We start from the raw sequence: 21,193 nt of genomic DNA, 5'->3' as shown, positions 1-21,193 counted from the left end.
ATTGTATTGTTGCCATCGAGGATAAAAAGATGGGGTTTATATCATATTGCATGAGTTTATCCCTCTACATCATGTCATCTTGCTTAAAGCGTTACTCTGTTCTTATGAACTTAATACTCTAGATGCATGCTGGATAGCGGTCGATGTGTGGAGTAATAGTAGTAGATGCATAATCGTTTCGGTCTACTTGTCACGGACGTGATGCCTATATACATGATCATACCTAGATATTCTCATAACTATGCTCAATTCCATCAATTGCTCGTCCGTAATTCGTTCACCCACCGTAATACTTATGCTATCTTGAGAGAAGCCACTAGTGAAACCTATGGCCCCCAGGTCTATTTTCCATCATATTAATATTCCAACACTTAGCTATTTCTATTGCCATTTATTTTACTTTGCATCTTTATTTCTCTTAATTATAAAAATACCAAAAATATTATCTTATCATATCTATCAGATCTCACTCTCGTAAGTGACCGTGAAGGGATTGACAACCCCTTTATCGCGTTGGTTGCGAGGTTCTTATTTGTTTGTGTAGGTGCGTTGGACTCGAGCATGGTCTCCTACTGGATTGATACCTTGGTTCTCAAAAACTGAGGGAAATACTTACGCTACTTTACTGCATCACCCTTTCCTCTTCAAGGGAAAACCAACGCAGCGCTCAAGAGGTAGCAATCGACCGCCTCGCTCGATCCCTGGTGCTAGAAGAAGAAGACGCGATGGGCCCGCCTTGTTTTGGCCCCCGCATTCGCGACGAGCCCTTCCCCAAAGGGTTCTCGTTCCCACGAGACACGCCCAAGTACAATGGATCCGTGAAGCCGGAAGGTTGGCTGGTCGACTACTCCACATCCGTCAACATAGCAAATGGCAACAAGCATGTTGCCGTGAAGTACGTTCCGCTCATGCTCCAGGGCACGACCCGGACATGGCTGAACAACCTCAAGCCCTACAGCGTCAACAACTGGGTAGATTTCACCGAAGTATTCGTCCACAACTTCACCAGCACCAACAAGCGGCCGCCCAAGCCTCGCCAGCTCTCGCTGTGTGCTCAAGGCCCGAATGAGTCCACCCACGACTACTTGACGTGGTGGGCCGAACTTCGCAACTCCTGCGAAGGGGTGCATGAGGTGCAAGCCATAGAGTACTTCACCGCCGGGTGCCAAGAGGGCACCTTACTCAAGCACCGACTCCTCTGCGACGAGCCAGCCTGCTACCTCTTGAGCACCGCGTTGGTTTTCCCTTCAAGAGGAAAGGGTGATGTAGTAAAGTAGCGTAAGTATTTCCCTCAGTTTTTGAGAACCAAGGTATCAATCCATTAGGAGACCACGCGCGAGTCCCACGCACCTACACAAACAAACAAGAACCTTGCAACCAATGCGATAAAGGGGTTGTCAATCCCTTCACGGTCACTTACGAGAGTGAGATCGGATAGATAAGATAGGATAATATTTTTTGTATTTTTATGATAAAGAGTAAATAAAGATGCAAAGTAAAATAAACGGCAATAGAAGTAACTAAGTGTTGGAAGATTAATATGATGGAAAATAGACCCCGGGGCCATAGGTTTCACTAGTGGCTTCTCTCAAGAGCATAAGTATTACGGTGGGTGAACAAATTACTGTCGAGCAATTGATAGAATTGAGCATAGTTATGAGAATATCTAGGTATGATCATGTATATAGGCATCATGTCCGCAACAAGTAGACCGAAACGATTCTGCATCTACTACTATTACTCCACACATCGACCGCTATCCAGCATGCATCTAGAGTATTAAGTTCATAAGAACAGAGTAATGCTTTAAGTAAGATGACATGATGTAGAGGGATAAACTCATGCAATATGATATAAACCCCATCTTTTTATCCTCGATGGCAACAATACAATACGTGCCTTCCTGCCCCTGCTGTCACTGGGAAAGGACACCACGAGATTGAACCCAAAGCTAAGCACTTCTCCCATTGCAAGAAAGATCAATCTAGTAGGCCAAACCAAACTGATAATTCGAAGAGACTTGCAAAGATAACCAATCATACATAAAAGAATTCAGAGAAGATTCAAATATTGTTCATAGATAAACTTGATCATAAACCCACAATTCATTGGTCTCAACAAACACACCGCAAAAGAAGATTACATCGAATAGATATCCACAAGAATTGTGGAGAACTTTGTATTGAGATCCAAAAAGAGAGAAGAAGCCATCTAGCTAATAACTATGGACCCGAAGGTCTGAGGTAAACTACTCACACATCATCGGAGGGGCTATGGTGTTGATGTAGAAGCCCTCCATGATCAATGCCCCCTCCGGCAGGACGCCGGACAAGGCCCCAAGATGGGATCTCACGGGCACAGAAGGTTGCGGCGGTGGAATTAGGTTTTCGTGGACGCCTCTATTGGTTTGGGGGTACGTTGGTATATATAGGAGGAAGAAGTACGTCGGTGGAGCAGCGTGGGCCCCATGAGGGTGGAGGGCGCGCCCAGGGGGGTAGGCGCGCCCCCTGCCTTGTGCTCTCCTCGTTGCTTTCTTTACGTGGACTCCAAGTCCTCTAGATCATGTTTGTTCCGAAAATCACGTTCCCGAAGGTTTCATTCCGTTTGGACTCCGTTTGATATTCTTTTTCTGCGAAACTCTGAAATAGGCAAAAAATAGCAATTTGGGCTGGGCCTCCGGTTAATAGGTTAGTCCCAAAAATAATATAAAAGTGTATAATAAAGCCCATTAAACATCCAAAACAGAATATAATATAGCATGGAACAATAAAAAATTATAGATACGTTGGAGACATATCAAGCATCCCCAAGCTTAATTCCTGCTCGTCCTCGAGTAGGTAAATGATAAAAACAGAATTTTTGATGTGGAATGCTACTTAGCATAATTTCAACGTAGTTCTTCTTATTGTGGCACGAATGTTCAGATTCGATATGATTCAAGATAAAAGTTTAATGTTGACATAAAAACAATAATACTTCAAGCATGCTAACCAAGCAATTATGTCTTATCAAAATAACATAGCCAAAGCAAGTTATCCCTACAAAATCATATAGTCTGGCTATGGTCCATCTTCCCCACACAAAATATTCATATCATGTACAACCCCACTTTTAGCCAAGCAATTGGTTCATACTTTTTAACGCGCTTCAGCCTTTTCAACTTTTACGCAATGAATGAGCGCAAGCCATGGATATAGCAATATGGTGGAATAAGGTATAATGATAGGGGTTATGTGGGAAGACAAAAAGGAGAAAGTCTCACATCGACGAGGCTAATCAACGGGCTATGGAGATGCCCATCAATTGATGTCAATGCAAGGAGTAGGGATTGCAATGCAACTAATGCACTAGAGCTATAAATGTATGAAAGCTCAAACAAAAGAAACTAAGTGGGTGTGCATCCAACTTGCTTGCTCACGAAGACCTCGGACATTTGAGGAAGCCCATCATTGGAATATACAAGCCAAGTTCTATAATGAAATTTCCCACTAGTATATGAAAGTGACAAAATGAGAGACTCTCTATCATGAAGATCACGGTGCTACTTTGAAGCACAAGTGTGGTAAAAGGATAGTAACATTGTCCCTTCTCTCTTTTTCTCTCATTTTTTTATTTGGGCCTTTTCTCCTTTTTTTTGGCCTCTTTTTTTCTTTTTATTTAGTCTGTAGTCTCATCTCGACTTGTGGGGGAATCATAGTCTCCATCATCCTTTCCTCACTTGGGACAATGCTCTAATAATGATGATCATCACACTTTTATTTACTTACAACTCATGAATTACAACTCGATACTTAGAACAAGATATGACTCTATGTGAATGCCTCCGGCGGTGTACCGAGATATGCAATGAATCAAGAGCGACATGTATGAAAGAATTATGAACGGTGGCTTTGCCACAAATACGATGTCAACTACATGATCATGCAAAGCAATATGACAATGATGGAGCGTGTCATGATAAACGAAATGGTGGAAAGTTGCATGACAATATATCTCGGAATGGCTATGGAAATGCCATAATAGGTAGGTATGGTGGCTGTTTTGAGGAAGGTATAAGGAGGTTTATGTGTGATAGAGCGTATCATGTCACGGGGTTTGGATGCACCGGTGAAGTTTGCACCAACTCTCAAGGCGAGAAAGGGCAATGCACGGTACCAAAGAGGCTAGAAAATTGCGGAAAGGTAAGTGTATAATCCATGGACTCACATTAGTCATAAAGAACTCATATACTTATTGCAAAAATTTGTTAGCCCTTGAAGCAAAGTACTACTACGCATGCTCCTAGGGGAAGGGTTGGTAGGAGTTAACCATCGCGCGATCCCAACCGCCACACAAAGGATGACAATCAACAAATACCTCATGCTCCGACTTCGTTACATAATGGTTCACCATACGTGCATGCTACGGGAATCACAAACTCCAACACAAGTATTTCTCAATTTCACAATTACTCAACTAGCACAACTATGATATTACCACCTTTATATCTCAAAACAATTATCAAGCATCAAATTTCTCATGATATTATAATTAAAGTAAATTGCCATGCTGTTTTAAGACTCTCAAAATAATATAAGTAAAGCATGAGAGATCAATAGTTTCTATAAAACAAATCCACCACCGTGCTCTAAAAGATATAAGTGAGGCACTAGAGCAAAACTATATAGCTCAAAAGATATAAGTGAAGCACATAGAGTATTCTAATAAATTCTGATTTGTGTGTGTCTCTCTCAAAAGGTGTGTACAGAAAGGATGATTGTGGTAAACTAAAAAGTAAAGACTCAAATCATACAAGACGCTCCAAGCAAAACACATATCATGTGGTGAATAAAAATATAGCTCCAAGTAAAGTTACCGATGGAAGTAGACGAAAGAGGGGATGCCTTCCGGGGCATCCCCAAGCTTTGGCTTTTTGGTGTCCTTAGATTATCTTGGGGTGCCATGGGCATCCCCAATCTTAGGCTCTTGCCACTCCTTGTTCCATAATCCATCAAATCTTTTACCCAAAACTTGAAAACTTCACAACACAAAACTCAACAGAAAATCTCGTGAGCTCCGTTAGTGAAAGAAAACAAAACACCACTTCAAGGTAATGTATTGAACTCATTATTTATTTATATTGGTGTTAAACCTACTGTATTCCAACTTCTCTATGGTTTATAAACTATTTTACTAGCCATAGATTTATCAAAATAAGCAAACAACACACGAAAAACAAAATCTGTCAAAAACAGAACAGTCTGTAGTAATCTATAACTAACGCAAACTTCTGGAACTAAAAAAAAGCTACCAAAATAGGACGACCTAGAAAATTTGTTTATTGATCTGCTGCAATTGTAATCAGTATTTTATCACTTTCTGGTGATTTTTAACAATGTTTTTCGTGAACAGAAAGTTTCTGGAATTTTCAGCAAGATCAAATAACTAGCATCCAAGAAGATCCTATAGGTTTAACTTGGCACAAACACTAATTAAAACATAAAAACAAATCTAACCAGAGGCTAGATCAAATATTTATTCCTAAACAGAAGCAAAAAGCAAAAAAACTAAAAATAAAATTGGGTTGCCTCCCAACAAGCGCTATCGTTTAACGCCCCTAGCTAGGCATAAAAGCAAGGATAGATCTAGGTATTGCCATCTTTGGTAGGCAATCCATAAGTGACTCTCATAATAGATTCATAAGGTAATTTTATTTTCTTTCTAAGGAAGTGTTCCATGCCTTTCCTTAATGGAAATTGGAATCTAATATTCCCTTCCTTCATAACAATAATTGCACCAATCGTTCTAAGGAAAGGTCTACCAAGAATAATAGGACATGAAGGATTGCAATCTATGTCAAGAACAATGAAATCTACGGGCACATAGTTCCTATTTGCAACAATAAGAACATCGTTAATTCTTCCCATAGGTTTCTTAATAGTGGAATCCGCAAGGTGCAAGTTTAAAGAGCAATCATCAAATTCGCGGAAACCTAACAAATCACACAAAGTTTTTGGAATCATGGAAACACTAGCACCCAAATCACACAAAGCATAGCATTCATGATCCTTAATTTTAATTTTAATAGTAGGTTCCCACTCATCATAAAGTTTTCTAGGGATAGAAACTTCCAACTCAAGTTTTTCTTCATAAGATTGCATCAAAGCATCAACGATATGTTTAGTGAAAGCTTTATTTTGGCTAGAAGGATAAGGAGAATTTAGCACGGATTGCAACAAGGAAATACAATCTATCAAAGAGCAATTATCATAATTAAATTCCTTGAAATCCAAATTAGTGGGTTCATTAATATCTAAAGTTTTGATCTCTTCAATCCCACTTTTACCAATTTTTGCATCAAGATCTAAAAACTCCGAATTCTTGGGACGCCTTCTAGGTAAAGGTGACTCATCTCCAGCCCCATCATTATCAAGATTCATATTGCAAAACAAAGATTTAATAGGAGACACATCAATAACTTTTAGATCTTCATCTTTATTTTCATAAAATTTAGAAGAACACGCTTTCACAAAGCAATCTTTCTTAGCACGCATCCTAGCGGTTCTTTCTTTGCACTCATCAATGGAAATTCTCATGGCTTTCAGAGATTCATTGATATCATGCTTAGGTGGAATAGATCTAGGTTTCGAAGAATCAACATCAAGAGAAATTCTATCAACGTTCCTAGCCAATTCATCAACCTTGAGCAATTTTTCTTCAAGCAAAGCATTGAAATTATTTTGTGAATTCATAAACTCCTTAACACTAGTCTCAAATTCAGAGGGCATCTTATTAAAATTTCCATAAGATTTGTTGTAGGAATTACCATAATTATTAGAGGAATTACTAGGGAACGACCTAGCATTAAAGTTTCCTCTACATGCGTTGTTACCAAAATTATTCCTACCAACAAAATTCACATCCATAGATTCATTATTATTCTCAATCAAAGTAGACAAAGGCATATCATTAGGATCAGAAGAAACACTTTTAGTAGCAAATAATTTCATAAGTTCATCCATCTTTCCACTCAAAACATTAATTTCTTCTATCGCATGCACTTTTTTATTAGTAGATCTTTTGGTGTGCCATTGAGAATAATTACCCATAATATTATCTAGGAGTTTAGTAGCTTCTCCTAAAGTGATTTCCATAAAAGTACCTCCCGCGGCCGAATCTAAAAGATTTCTAGAAGCAAAATTCAACCCGGCATAAATTTTTTGTATAATCATCCAAATATTCAAACCATGAGTAGGGAAATTACGTATCATTAATTTCATCCTCTCCCAAGCTTGTGCAACATGTTCATGATCAAGTTGCTTAAAATTCATTATATCGTTTCTAAGAGAGATGATTTTAGCGGCAGGAAAATACTTAGAGATAAAAGCATCTTTGCACTTATTCCATGAATCAATGCTATTTTTAGGCAAAGACGAAAACCAAACTTTAGCACGATCTCTAAGCGAAAAAGGAAATAGCTTCAATTTAAAAATATCATTGTCCACATCTTTCTTCTTTTGCATACCACACAAATCAACGAAGCTATTTAAATGGGTAGCGGCATCTTCACTAGGAAGGCCGGCGAATTGATCTTTCATGACAAGATTCAACAAAGTAGCATTAATTTCAAAAGACTCAACATCGGTAAGAGGAGCAATCGGAGTGCTAAGAAAATCATTGTTGTTGGTATTGGTAAAGTCACACAATTTAGTATTGTCTTGAGTCATCATGACAAGCAAGCAATCCAACACACGAGCAAACAAGAAGCAAGCGGAAAAGAGGCGAACGGAAAAGAGAGGGCGCATAAAACGGCAAGGGTGAAGTGGGGGAGAGGAAAACGGGAGGCAAATGGCAAATAATGTAATGCGAGGGAGGCGAGTTTGTGATGGGTACTTGGTATGTCTTGACTTGTGCGTAGAATCCCCGGCAACGACGCCAGAAATCCTTCTTGCAACCTCTTGAGCACTGTGTTGGTTTTCCCTTGAAGAGGAAAGGGTGATGCAGTAAAGTACCGTAAGTATTTCCCTCAGTTTTTGAGAACCAAGGTATCAATCCAGTAGGAGACCACGCGTGAGTCCCACGCACCTACACAAACAAACAAGAACCTCGCAACCAACGCGATAAAGGGGTTGTCAATCCCTTCACGGTCACTTATGAGAGTGAGATCTAATAGATAAGATAGGATAATATTTTTGGTATTTTTATGATAAAGAGGAAATAAAGATGCAAAGTAAAATAAACGGCAATAGAAATAACTAAGTGTTGGAAGATTAATATGATGGCAAATAGACTCGGGGGCCATAGGTTTCACTAGTGGCTTCTCTCAAGAGCATAAGAATTACGGTGGGTGAACAAATTACTGTCAAGCAATTGATAGAATTGAGCATAGTTATGAGAATATCTAGGTATGATCATGTATATAGGCATCACGTCCGCGACAAGTAGACCGAAACAATTCTGCATCTACTACTATTACTCCACACATCGACCGCTATCCAACATGATCTAGAGTATTAAGTTCATAAGAACAGAGTAATGCTTTAAGTAAGATGACATGATGTAGAGGGATAAACTCATGCAATATGATATAAACCCCATCTTTTTATCCTCGATGGCAACAATACAATACGTGCCTTGCTGCCCCTGCTGTCACTGGGAAAGGACACCGCAAGATTGAACCCAAAGCTAAGCACTTCTCCCATTGCAAGAAAGATCAATCTAGTAGGCCAAACCAAACTGATAATTCGAAGAGACTTGCAAAGATAACCAATCATACATAAAAGAATTCGGAGAAGATTCAAATATTGTTCATAGATAAACTTGATCATAAACCCACAATTCATCGGTCTCAAATAACACACCGCAAAAGAAGATTACATCGAATAGATCTCCACGAGAATCGTGGAGAACTTTTTATTGAGACCCAAAAAGAGAGAAGAAGCCATCTAGCTAGCTAATAACTATGGACCCGAAGGTCTGAGGTAAACTACTCACACATCATCGGAGGGGCTATGGTGTTGATGTAGAAGCCCTCCGTGATAAATGCCCCCTCCGGCAGGACACCGGAAAAGGCCCCAAGATGGAATCTCACGGGTACAGAAAGTTGCGGTGGTGGAATTAGGTTTTCGTGGATGCCTCTGTTGGTTTGGGGGTACATAGGTATATATAGGAGGAAGAAGTACGTCGGTGGAGCAGCGTGGGCCCCATGAGGGTGGAGGGCGCGACCAGGGGGGTAGGCGCGCCCCTGCCTCGTGCTCTCCTCGTTGCTTTCTTTACGTGGACTCCAAGTCCTCTAGATCATGTTTGTTCCGAAAATCACGTTCCCGAAGGTTTCATTCCGTTTGGAATGCGTTTGATATTATTTTTCTGCGAAACTCTGAAATAGGCAAAAAATAGCAATTTGGGCTGGGCCTCCGGTTAATAGGTTAGTCCCAAAAATGATATACAAGTGTATAATAAAGCCCATTAAACATCCAAAACAGAATATAATATAGCATGGAACAATAAAAAATTATAGATACGTTGGAGACGTATCACGACCACACTCGATGAGCTGCTAATCATAGCAGACAAGTACGCCACTGCTGACACTTCCATGAAGTCGGAGCTCCGAGTGGACGCTTCCGGGAAGGTGCTCCCTCCGGCTCCTCGGACACCGGTTGGTGACAAAAATCGCGCCTTGTCGGTGCTGTGCGGGCGGCGCGGCTCGGCCTCCTCCTCATCATCATTTGGCCAGTCCTCGAGGCCGCCTCCCCCTCCGGAGCCGCCTGCTCCACCACCGCCACCCGTGGCGTCATCCTCCTCCATGGAGGCCGCCCCCAAGTCAGGGTCGTCCACATCGCTTCTCGTCCGGTCCGGCATGAAAACGTAACCCGGCTCCAAAGTGTCGACGGCCGACTGGGTCGAGAAGACCTGTTCAATTGCCGACTGATCAGACAGCAAGGCAAGAACTCGAGCAAGCAAAGAAGAAAAACGAATTACAAGACTTACCACAGGCGGCGGGTGTGCACGGTCATACGGCTGCTTGCCGAACTGCCAGTCCGTCTCCGACAGCTTGCAGTTGGAGGAGTAATTGACCAGCCGGACCCCCTCCACGTCCGGCAGCTCCCGCGTGTTCATCCGGCACGGGTCCTGGTGCCCACTCATGCTGCTGATGATGTGCGGCCGGGCTTGAAGGGGAAGCACTCGGCGCACCACATAGGCGGCCAGCAGGTCCGAGTCCTTCAGGCCCTCTGACTCCTTCATCACCTGAAGTCGGGCGAGGGCGGCGTTGGAGGCGGTCGATAGAGTGGTCGGCTTGTACCGCCAGTTGGCGCGCGGCTCAACGCGCGGGCCTGCTACATAAGCCGGCAAGTTGATGTAGTCCATCGTCGGGTGGAGGTTCTTTATGTAGAACTAGGATTTCTGCCACAGTTTGGCCGACTGTAGCAGGGAGATGGCCGGGAAGCAGTTCTCGGCACCCGGACACCGCACCACTACGCAGGCTCCGCACTGAGCTGTCGTGCCCTTGGTGGAGGTGCCGAGCTTGATGTAGAAGCACTCTCCCCAGAGCTCGAGAGTGGGGATAGTACCGAGGTAGCCCTCATAGAGGGTGACGGAGGCAGCCAGCAGTACCACCGTGTTGGGCATGAGGTGGTGCGGCTGGACTTGGTAGTAATTGAGAAAAGAGCGCAGAAAGCCGCTCGCCAGAAGGCCGAAGCCGCGAAGGAAATGGGACCGGAAGACAACGCGTTCACCGTCCTCCGGCACCGGTGAGATTTCAGCCGTGGGGTGGGGCGGGGGGGGGGGGCTCCTACCTTCACGTGCGCCTCGCAAGGTAACCGCCGCGTTTGGTGAAGAAAAGAGAGGTGGTCCTCGTGGACGTTGGAGCCATCCCAATCGCCGGCCTGTAAGCGCGCCATGGGCGTAGGTGCACGTCGATGGCATGGCGCGGCGGTAAATAGGCGAGGCCGCGACAAGAAGAAGCCTGGCGACGATGGGCTACGGCAGCACCTCGGCAAGAGGCAGGGGCGCTGCGATAGCGGAGAGAAAGAAGAGAAGGAATGGCGAAGGAAAAGGGAGAGGAGGGCGCATGTGTGTCTGCTGCCCCCTCCTCCCCCTATTTATAGCCCCAGGCGACGGAGCCGAGGGGGCGAGAACGTGGGGGGTCGTGGGATTAACTACGCCCACTCCCCCACGATCCCATGATTACCGCGCAGTAACGACGTGTATTAACTGCGCCCCGGAATCTCAACTGTCTACCTCACCCGCAATGGATCCGCGTGCGTGCCGAGGCCCGGTAGTGGCGGGCCCCAGCCTGCGGCGACGTCCCGTCACGCGTGTGGGCTGGCAGGCCAGCTCGGCTGGCTGGCTCCGCGTGGCACGCTGACAGCGGGCGGCAAGACCGGAGCCCGGCTGGCACGCCACCTGGCTCCCGCCGCGACATTTCGAAATTACTAGGCGGCCAGCCTGGTCACGGCCGACTCCTACCGGTCGACACTTCAGAAGACGGACGAAGCAACACAACCAAACCACTCGGAGTAGGAAGCTGTTGAGGCTTCTCGCCTCTCCAGCCACGGCGCCCCACCAGCTTCGGGGACTACTGTCGGAGTAAATGACCACGGGTAGCCTCATCTGCTCCCCATGGTATTTCAAGACATCGGGGCCGGCTGCGCCCCTCTAGCCTCAAAGACGAAGAGCCGCCTTCTCAGGGCCGGCTGGTCCAAGCGGCCAGCTGCTAGAAGGTGGCAGTCCCCAGAAGGCGGCCATGAGGTGGGCCGACTCCTAATAGGCGGCCTACAGAGAAGCGGCTCCTAGCAGGCGGCCCCCTCCGTTCCCTTGAAGTTAGCACCTCATTACAACGATGAGACGGGGCGTGGCTACAATGCAGCCTGCCACCCTCGAATCCCGGGCAGAACATGGCCATAGTGCAGCATACTGGGCGGACATCCCCCGCCCGGCGCGGCACTGTTGCCACGCAGCCCGTGACATCACCCATGGCAGAGGAAGCCATAATCCCACTACGGACTGTCGGTACGGCCCGCAGGCAGCGGGCCCTACCTGTCCGTGAGAAGCCAGAAGGCGGCAAGTCCTGACCAGTCGGCATCGGGGGAGGACGACTCCTAGCAGGCGACCCTCCCCCTCCCTCGGAGTTTGTGCGCCATTAATCAGAAGAGACGGGGAGTGGCTACAGTGAACGCCCGCCAGGCGGCGGACTATAGCCACGCTTTCCCCGACAAAGCACACATCATCAGTGGCATTGCCACAATACTAAGCAGTCGGCAGGACCCGCAAGCAGTGGGCGCGGCCTATCGGCCAAGTACGAGACAGCCGGCGGGACCCACCAGGCGGCGGGCCCCAGCAGCCGACCGCCAGAGTCACTGACGGCTGGGTCCTACACCCAGCCGGATTACCATTGTACCCCTGGGGGGGGGGGGGTTAGGCCTATATAAACCCCCCAGGGCACCCATGCAAAGGGTGGAGCATCATAGACAACACACACACATAGAGAGAGAAGTAGAGCTAGCCTTTCCCTTCTTCCTCCTCTAGCCAAACAGCTCGAGGAGCAACCTTGTAGCCACTCTATTGACATAGTGATCATGCGGAGACCCCGCAGAGCAGGACTAGGGGTGTTATCTCTTAGGAGAGCCCCGAACCTGGGTAAGATGCTTCGGTGTACATGTCTACGCCTTATCCCGTTTCCAGGCACCGGTGACGTATTACTCTTCCCCACCATGATAAGCCATCCTTTGGCATATGTCGCACGACACCCCCGACAACCCCCTTCTCCAGCACCGCCAGTCCAAGCCCATCCACCTACTTCCTCCCTCGCTGCGACGCTCTGCCCCTAGTCCAACGCTCCGCTCACGCTCCGGCACTCCGCCATGGTCTAGAGCAAGATCACCTACTACACCATGCTGACGGCGGAGCGCCGCGCCGAGATCCAGCTGGAGAACCGGGTGAGGCAAGCCGTGCGCGCCGCCCGCATTGCTGCCTCCGGACTCGCCGGAGCCAGAGGAGGAGGTGTAGGATCGAAAGTATGTATAGAGGGGGGTGATTAGACTACTTGACCAAATAAAAATCTAGCCTTTTCCCAATTTTAAGTCTTGGCAGATTTTATCAACTTAGCACAAGTCAAGCAATCAACCTACACATGCAACTCTAAGAGTATAGGAGCGAAATGTAAATCATTGCATATGAAGGTAAAGGGGAGGAGTTTGAGGGAGCAAACGCAATGTAGACACGGAGATTTTTTGGCGTGGTTCCGATAGGTGGTGCTATCGTACATCCACGTTGATGGAGACTTCAACCCACGAAGGGTAACGGTTGCGCGAGTCCACGGAGGGCTCCACCCACGAAGGGTCCACGAATAAGTAACCTTGTCTATCCCACCATGGCCATCGCCCACGAAGGAATTGCCTCACTAGGGTAGATCTTCACGAAGTAGGCGATCTCCTTGCCTGTACAAACTCCTTGGTTCAACTCCACAATCTTGACGGAGTCTCCCAAGTGACACCTAACCAATCTAGGAGACACCACTCTCCAAAAGGTAATAGATGGTGTGTTGATGATGATCTCCTTGCTCGTGTGCTTCAAATGATAGTCTACCCAACACTCAACTCTCTCTCTCTCAAATATTTGGATATGGTGGAAAGATGATTTGAGTGGAAAGCAACTTGGGGAAGGCTAGAGATTAAGATTCTTGTGGTTGGATTTACTACAAAAAAATACACTTCCGTGATGATACATGTTTGTCACAGTAGGTCACATTTTCTATCATGCATGTACATCCATGACAAATTTATGACAGAATCAAGATAGTCATGCCTCTGCTGTCGTAGAAGTGTTCCATGACATTACCAAAATTATCATCATGAAAGTGTCCACTTCCATGACGATAAATCGCGTGTCACAGAAGTGCTTTCATCAAGGGCGACCGACACGTGGCATCCACCGTAATGGAACGCCGTTAAGCTATCGGGTCCGGTTTTGGATCCGATAACCCGTTAACAGTCCAGACCAATGGGGATTTTCCATGTGTAAAATCATCATTGGCTGGAGGAAACACGTGTCGGGTCACCATTGGGACAGATGTCATCCACTCATTGGACCCAAAGCACCTATGATACGTCGACACGTGGCACGACCCAACAGAAGCCCATTCCTGTGAAAAGGCCGGCCCGTTTGACTTGGTCAAAAGGTGGCGGGCCGGCTCACGGCAAGCCTGTTAACGTCCTGTTCGCATATAGCCCATTTACAACCCGCTAACCCAGGGCCCGTTTACGGCCTATCCGAATTAGGCCCAGTAGCGTCATGTGGGCCGCCCAATATAATTCCAGCCCGTTTTAACTTCCGGCCCATGACGTCTTTCGGCCCATATGAGGCCCTTAGTAACTCTCGGCCCATTAACGGCCCGTGGTAAAACTGGCCCGTAATGAACAGTGTATCACTTTATACCCATTAACGGCCCATTATTCCGTTGGGCCGTTTCCTGCCCATGTTATCTTTCGGCCTTCTCAGGGCCCATTTATTCTTGGGCTCATTTCCAGTAGTCGGTTAATTACGGCCCGTTACTGTCATTTTCTGCTTGTGGGCCAAATTCAGCCCGTGGTTACAGTCGGCCCGTTTTTGGCCCGTTAATACGTTGGGCCATTTTCATAGCGTCATCAAATACAACCGATTAACGACGGCCCGTTATGGTCGGCCCATGAACGGACGATTTCAACTCTAGCCCATTTACGACCATAATGTGGTCTGTTATTGGCCCATGTTTGGCCAACCGATCATACGGCCCGTAGAAGGCCCATTGATGATACGGCCCGTAGAAGGCCCATTGTGTCTACGACCCGTATAAGGCCCTTTTTACGCCCCGTAGAAGGCCCATTGTTTCTACGGCCCTTAGAAGGCCCATTGTTTCTATGGCCCGTAGGAGGCCCATGTTAACTATAGTAAATATGTAGCCCATGGTTATTGTGGCCTAGTTATAAAAAATAGGTTATTGCGGCCACTAGCAAACCGCGGAAAAAGAACTGCACTGACTACAGGAAAACAAATAAACAAGACAATAAGGAAATAAATAAGCAAGCAACTTACGCTAGGCTATCACAGCTATTACACATATTACATCCACTGGGCATCAAAGTTCACCACCAGTGCAAATATAGGGAACAAAGCAGCATATTACATACATTGGCCGTCAAAATTGGCCACCAGTGCAAATAAACACGGCAGAAAACAAGAGCATAACTAAAATAACTTCAGAAGAGCGCAAGAAACGTTATCCTGGGTATCCACCATGCTGGCAATAAGCTTAGCAAGCTTATTAGCTTTGTCCTGTTTGGCGCTAAAATCCTCCAACGCTTGCTGTTGCACCAGAAAGTATGCATCTGAATGCTCCAGGGACTTCCGCAGTCCTTCCGCTTCTTGTCGCAGCACAACTGATCGATGTCTTTCAGCTTGTAGTTGAGACTCAAGAAACCGAAATGATTCAGACAGTGAGTTTGAATAGCTTGTGCAAGCGGTAGTGGCCAGTAACTCGAACACTAAACCAAGATAGGACTTTGGGGTTGTCTCACTGTCTTCGAGATAGTCTTCCTTAGCTATTTTATCAGCTTTGTTGGAGACCAACAAGGATGTGTCACTATCCTGAACCTTATCTGCATTACTTCCTTTACCATTGCTTAATAAGGCACTCTTCCCCAATATTCTGCCAGCATTCTAAAAGAAGAAACAAGCAGGCACATAACAGGTTTAGCATGTACTAGTATATGAAACTCATTTCGGTGAACCAGTTCATTAGTAAGGTGGACAGGATTAAACTACCAAGTCTTCTATTGCCAAGTACTAGTACATAATAAAAGCATCAAACAAACATATATCTATGTCCTATGGTCACTGCATTGTCTTGCCAAATCAAAATAGAGACACGGTTCAAATCATATCAGTTCAAGACAAAGCAACAGTGAAAGAATACAAAGCGTGGAAAACTACACGGCACAACAAGATTTCAGATGGGTACCACGGGTCTACATGTACAACAACACTATTGGCTCTATTGTGATGGTAGTAGTGTGCATGATATGAGAAGTCAACTGTATACACAACTGAAATTGAAATCAACAGAGCTATTGATAAGAGAAAACCTATTAAAGAAACATGCGTGAACATACCTACTGTGCCATTGGAGTTTCGGTTGGATCCTTCAATTTAAAAATAAGTTTGTATGAGTAAATACAGTGATACAAGAGCAGCAGTATGCACGATAGCAATCATAGTTAAAAAAAGCCGCGCCTAAGCGAGCGCTTAAGCGCGCCTAGGCTCTAGGCGTTGGCAAAACGCATTGCGCATAACTACACTTAATCTGTGCATAACTGCGCATAAGCATGTGCTTTGGTCAGTAAAGCGCAAGGCAGTGGCAAAACGCACAATTAATGCCTCAGCGCTTTTTTGAACTATGATAGCAATGGAATCTTAAATTAGAACAGTTGTTCTTCAGATTTAGGCACTTGTTCTACATGAACAGAGTACAGTAAGACGCAAGAATATAGTACTTAAAAATAGAAAATGAGCTCATAGACCTTACCACATTCTTGGTTCGGGACTAGTACAGAACAAGGCGTTCCCAGTCATTGTCCAGTAAATGTGTCTCAGGAGAACGTAAGGGAATTTGATGAGTTTCTTTGCTGGTGAAGTACGTTTTCTTCAGGTAATTCCGATACTACCACCAAGCATTCTTGAAGATAGCAGAGGTATTAGCACAGGTTACCTCATCCTGAGTTTCCAAATCGGTCCTTCTCTATAGAGAAAAATGGGAAAATTTGCTGTATTATAACCATCATGGAGGTAGGATGTATGGGACAAAGCAAAGTAATTGCCATGAATAACATTATACACATAACTCCTTGACAAACACCTGCAACTGTCATTTTCCTTCATCTTCAGTATAATATTTCCCAGATGGGAAGATACGCACATACGATTTAACAACATCAAATGCGATAGATGCTAAACTACGACTAGCTGGTTGTGCTTCCTCTACAGGAATAGGCGTATTAACTGCTGGAGTTGGGGTTTGCCGTGGTAGTACTGTCCCTTTGGGCACTGGAGCTGCCTTACTAACTGCTCTTGTTTGGGAGCTCTGTGGTGGATATGGTGCTGTGTCAACAGGAACTGGGTTACTATCTGCTGGGGTTGGGGTTAGATTGGGTGAAGCTGGTTCTCTATCCATCGCAGTAGGGGTACAATCTGCGAGAGTTTTGGTTATGTGTGGTAGGGCTGGTTCTCGTGCATGTACAACCGGGGTGCTATCTCCACCAAGAGGTAGCACTGTTTTATTTGAAGACCGTGTTTTTAGTCCGCTAGATACTGGCATCACCCGCTCCAATTCAAATGGCTGATAAACAAGAAACATAGTTGAATGTACAGACATTGTATGAGAGACAGATGCAATAGATAGTGTGGAAAAAAGAGGGCATGAAATAGTTGACATGTATATTGTTTAACTAAAACAGATAGCATGACATAATTTCACATATATGATGTCTATCTAAACTGGATATCATAGCATAACATAATTCAAAGATATGATGAATAAGTAAACAGGATCGCATGACATAATTCACCTACATGTTATCTAAGTAATCAGGACCGCATCATTTAATTCACATATGTGATTTATATGCTAAACAGAGGGCATTCGATATGATGTCTGAACTAAGAACATGGTGTTGAATATTGTGTATATGATGTCTAAACTATGCAATGCAAGACACCATATGCATGATATGAGCAGTATAACTATGCCAAGTTAGAGCATACACCTCGGTGGGGGAATAGGATTGATCATCTGTCTCTGAATCCATCTATGAGGAGCTATCGGGACCCAACAAGAGATCTGCTTCGACAGGTAGCACTGTCTGCTCTGAAGGCCTTGTTTTCACTCCAGATTTTTCAATCTCCCACCCAAATGGCTGATTCACAGGAAGAGTAGTTTAATGTACAAACATTGTCGACAAATGGAAATGTAATGAAGAAAAGGATGGGCAAGATATCATTCAAATATATGATGCCTGGTTAAACAGGATGGCATTGCACATTTCACATATATTATGGCTGGCTAAAATACATGAGACTGCATAATTTCCATATATGATATAGAAACTAAACATGTGGCATTACAGAACATGTCTAAACTAAGCAGATGACATATATGATGTCAAAAGTAGGCACTGCAAGGCAACATATGCATGATATGACTAACATCATCATGCGAAGGTAGAGCAAACACCTTGGGGGTAAATAGGAGTGGTCAGCGGCGTCTGAATCCGCCTCAGAACAGATATCTTCCTCTGGATTACAATCTGGAGAGGGGTGGGGAGGGTTTGCCATTGAACCCACCATGGAGCGATGTCTGCATGACATTGTATTTCCGCGCAAAACTCTTCTCTTTTACTCTACATGTTCAGCATAACTGTGTACAATATTTGACATGCATACAAAAAAATATGGTGAGATTATGTAAGGAGAGCATGCAAAAATTTAGAGTGATGGTAACAACCAGTGGATGGATCCAAAAATAATGATAGCAGGCTGATGATTGCTTTAATTTAATAAAAAGATAGATGATGATTGCTTTACTATTTGTTTCCCACCCAAGATGAACAACATAGGCATACCCTAGGTGAACCAGATATTAGACAGAGATACTATTCAGGGCACTGCTCTGTTGTGATGGATCGTTCTGTCGTTGGAGCAGCTCCGGTGAGCCGTAAGACGTCAAGGCTGAAGCAGCACAAGACAGACATTGTCAATCTCAAGTGGAATTCTAATAGCATCTCCAATAGATGATGTAAAATAGATGTAAAATTTACATCACCAAAAACCACCTGACTACAACAGATGAGGTAAAAACTGTTGACTCTGAACTTAACTGTTGAAACTGAAATTTACTGTGGAATCTAAATGTTACTGTCGAAACTGAACGCAATGGTAGTAGAGAGGCACTTGACATGTAGTTTAGGGAGGGCCTGCAGTTCATCTTCAACCTGCACCCCCTGAGCCGCCAGCCACCACCAGCCGAACCGCCGGCCCCAGCGCCGCCTCGCCGCCCCGAAACAACTCCCCACCGCCGGTCCGCCGCCGCCCCGGCCAGCCCTCTAGGCCCCCTGCCCCCACCCTGAACCCTAAGATAGATAGTGGGGTACCTCTCCGGCGAGCCCCCGTCCCCGCTGTGGGTGGTTCTTCCTTAACTCCGGCGAGCCCCCCCACCCCGTGAAAATCGACTGACCAAAAAGTCGATTCAGTCGACTGAAGTGTAGCTAAATCGGAGCAGAGCAGCAGCACGAGCGAGGGGGAGAGCAGCAGCAGCAGCGCGAGCGAGCGAGCGAGCGAGAGCTGGAGCAGTAGCAGCTGGGCAAGCGAGCGATCGAGCGAGAGCCGGAGTAGCAGCAGCAGCGCAAGCGAGCGAGCGAGAGCTGGAGCAGCAGCAGCAGATTCGGCTGGTATGGACGCCGCCGCGGAAGGGGCCTCGCACTGGGGGAGAGCCACCATGGAGATGTCGCCCGCTGCGCCTGCTTCAAGATAGCCGCTCCATGGGGGTGCGGGATGGAGCACCGTCGGCACCGGGAGGTCGAGTTAAGGAGAAGGTGCGATGCGATGAGTGTACAACCTTTTTGGTGGCGCTGAGTAGGCCTCGGCTTCGTCCGAGGAGTCGGTGAGGATGCTGCGGTTCTGGTGGAGTAGGTTAAGGCGGCGCTGTGGGGATGGAGCAGCCGCGATAGACGAGGCGATCGTCGGAGCAGCTCCTTGGAGGTGGAGGACGGGGCGGCTGAACCGGCGGGACGACGAGATGGATGACGGATCCTCATCCGAGGAGGTGGACGAGGGACGTCGAGTTGTTGGGGTGGATGACGATGTCGGGGAAGAGGCTCCGGCTGGGCAGCGGTGAGGTGGCAGGCGGAGGAGGGTGGGGTTTCGCGGCTGGAGCGGAGAGGTTATGGCGGCCTGGGATTTCGAATGGCAAAAAGGAGGCGATGGGAGGGGGTGAACCATGACTTAGGGAGCGCTTGTCCAAAATGTAGGCTGTGTTACAAAAGTACCCCCCACCGATTTGAACTAGTGGCCCTTTCGGCTCAGGGTTAGAAGGGGGATTTAGCGTGTCGGGATTTGGCAGCTGGAGGGAGTTTTCGCGCATGTTGTAATTTTGGGATAACAAGGCGTGGGTTGTGAAGGCGCCAGTTTTGGGAGCACAATATCTGAATTTTTGGGATATAACAAGGCGCGGGTTGAATTTTAGGGACAAGCCTAACGTGTAATATTGTACTTGTACGTACCAAATCAATTCGCACTTCCCTGAACCAAAAAAAAAAATGAAAAAAAATTATTCACAACACACAAAGAGAGAGTCTTGCCCCGTTTTACTATAAAAATGCTATTCAAAGCTACTCCCTCCTTCCATCTATATAGGGCCTAATGCGTTTTTCGATGCTAACTTTGACCAAATATTAGAGCAATAATATATGACATGCAACTTACACAAAGCACACCGTTAAATTCGTCTCTGAAAGGTTCTTTCAATGATATAGTTTTCACATTGTGCATGTCATGTACTATTAATCTTGTCAATAGTCAAAGGCGGTCTTAAAAAACGCATTACACCCTATATAGATGGAAGGAGGGAGTATGAATCCATGTTATGTCCAATTAAATTTTTTCACTTGCTGTATAATGCATGTAACCTACTCATACTAACATTTTAGTGCATTCCAAATGTTTATACTACCACTGCAATTCGAACTGAATTTGAATTCGTTTCTCTATTTCAATAAGAATCTACAATCATGATTGTTGCCAACTTCAACCATCATTCGTGTATTACCTTAATAACACACCACATGATTACTATAGAGACAGATATGAACTATGTGTACTACATGAACTCGAATTCTATTTTTTGAATACACTTGATGTTGATTCCAAATAATAGTACATTTGATGTACTACCTATATATTCATAATCTAAACCATGTTCCATACGTACACCGTGTTTATCACACATAGTATAGTGCCCCGCCCCCTACATTATGACAAGTATTTAGACCTGAGCTGCAAAAGCCACACATTAGCCCAAATTATGATCAATGTTCTATATATTATCCGTAGTACTAGCAAGATGCCCATGCGTTCCACAGAACATCAACATGATCAAGGGAGGCCTAATTTGCAAATATGGAGAGGG

This window comes from Aegilops tauschii, chromosome 7, assembly GCF_002575655.3.
Source record: "Aegilops tauschii subsp. strangulata cultivar AL8/78 chromosome 7, Aet v6.0, whole genome shotgun sequence".
NCBI lineage: Eukaryota > Viridiplantae > Streptophyta > Magnoliopsida > Poales > Poaceae > Aegilops > Aegilops tauschii.
This window is presented reverse-complemented; position numbering follows the sequence as displayed.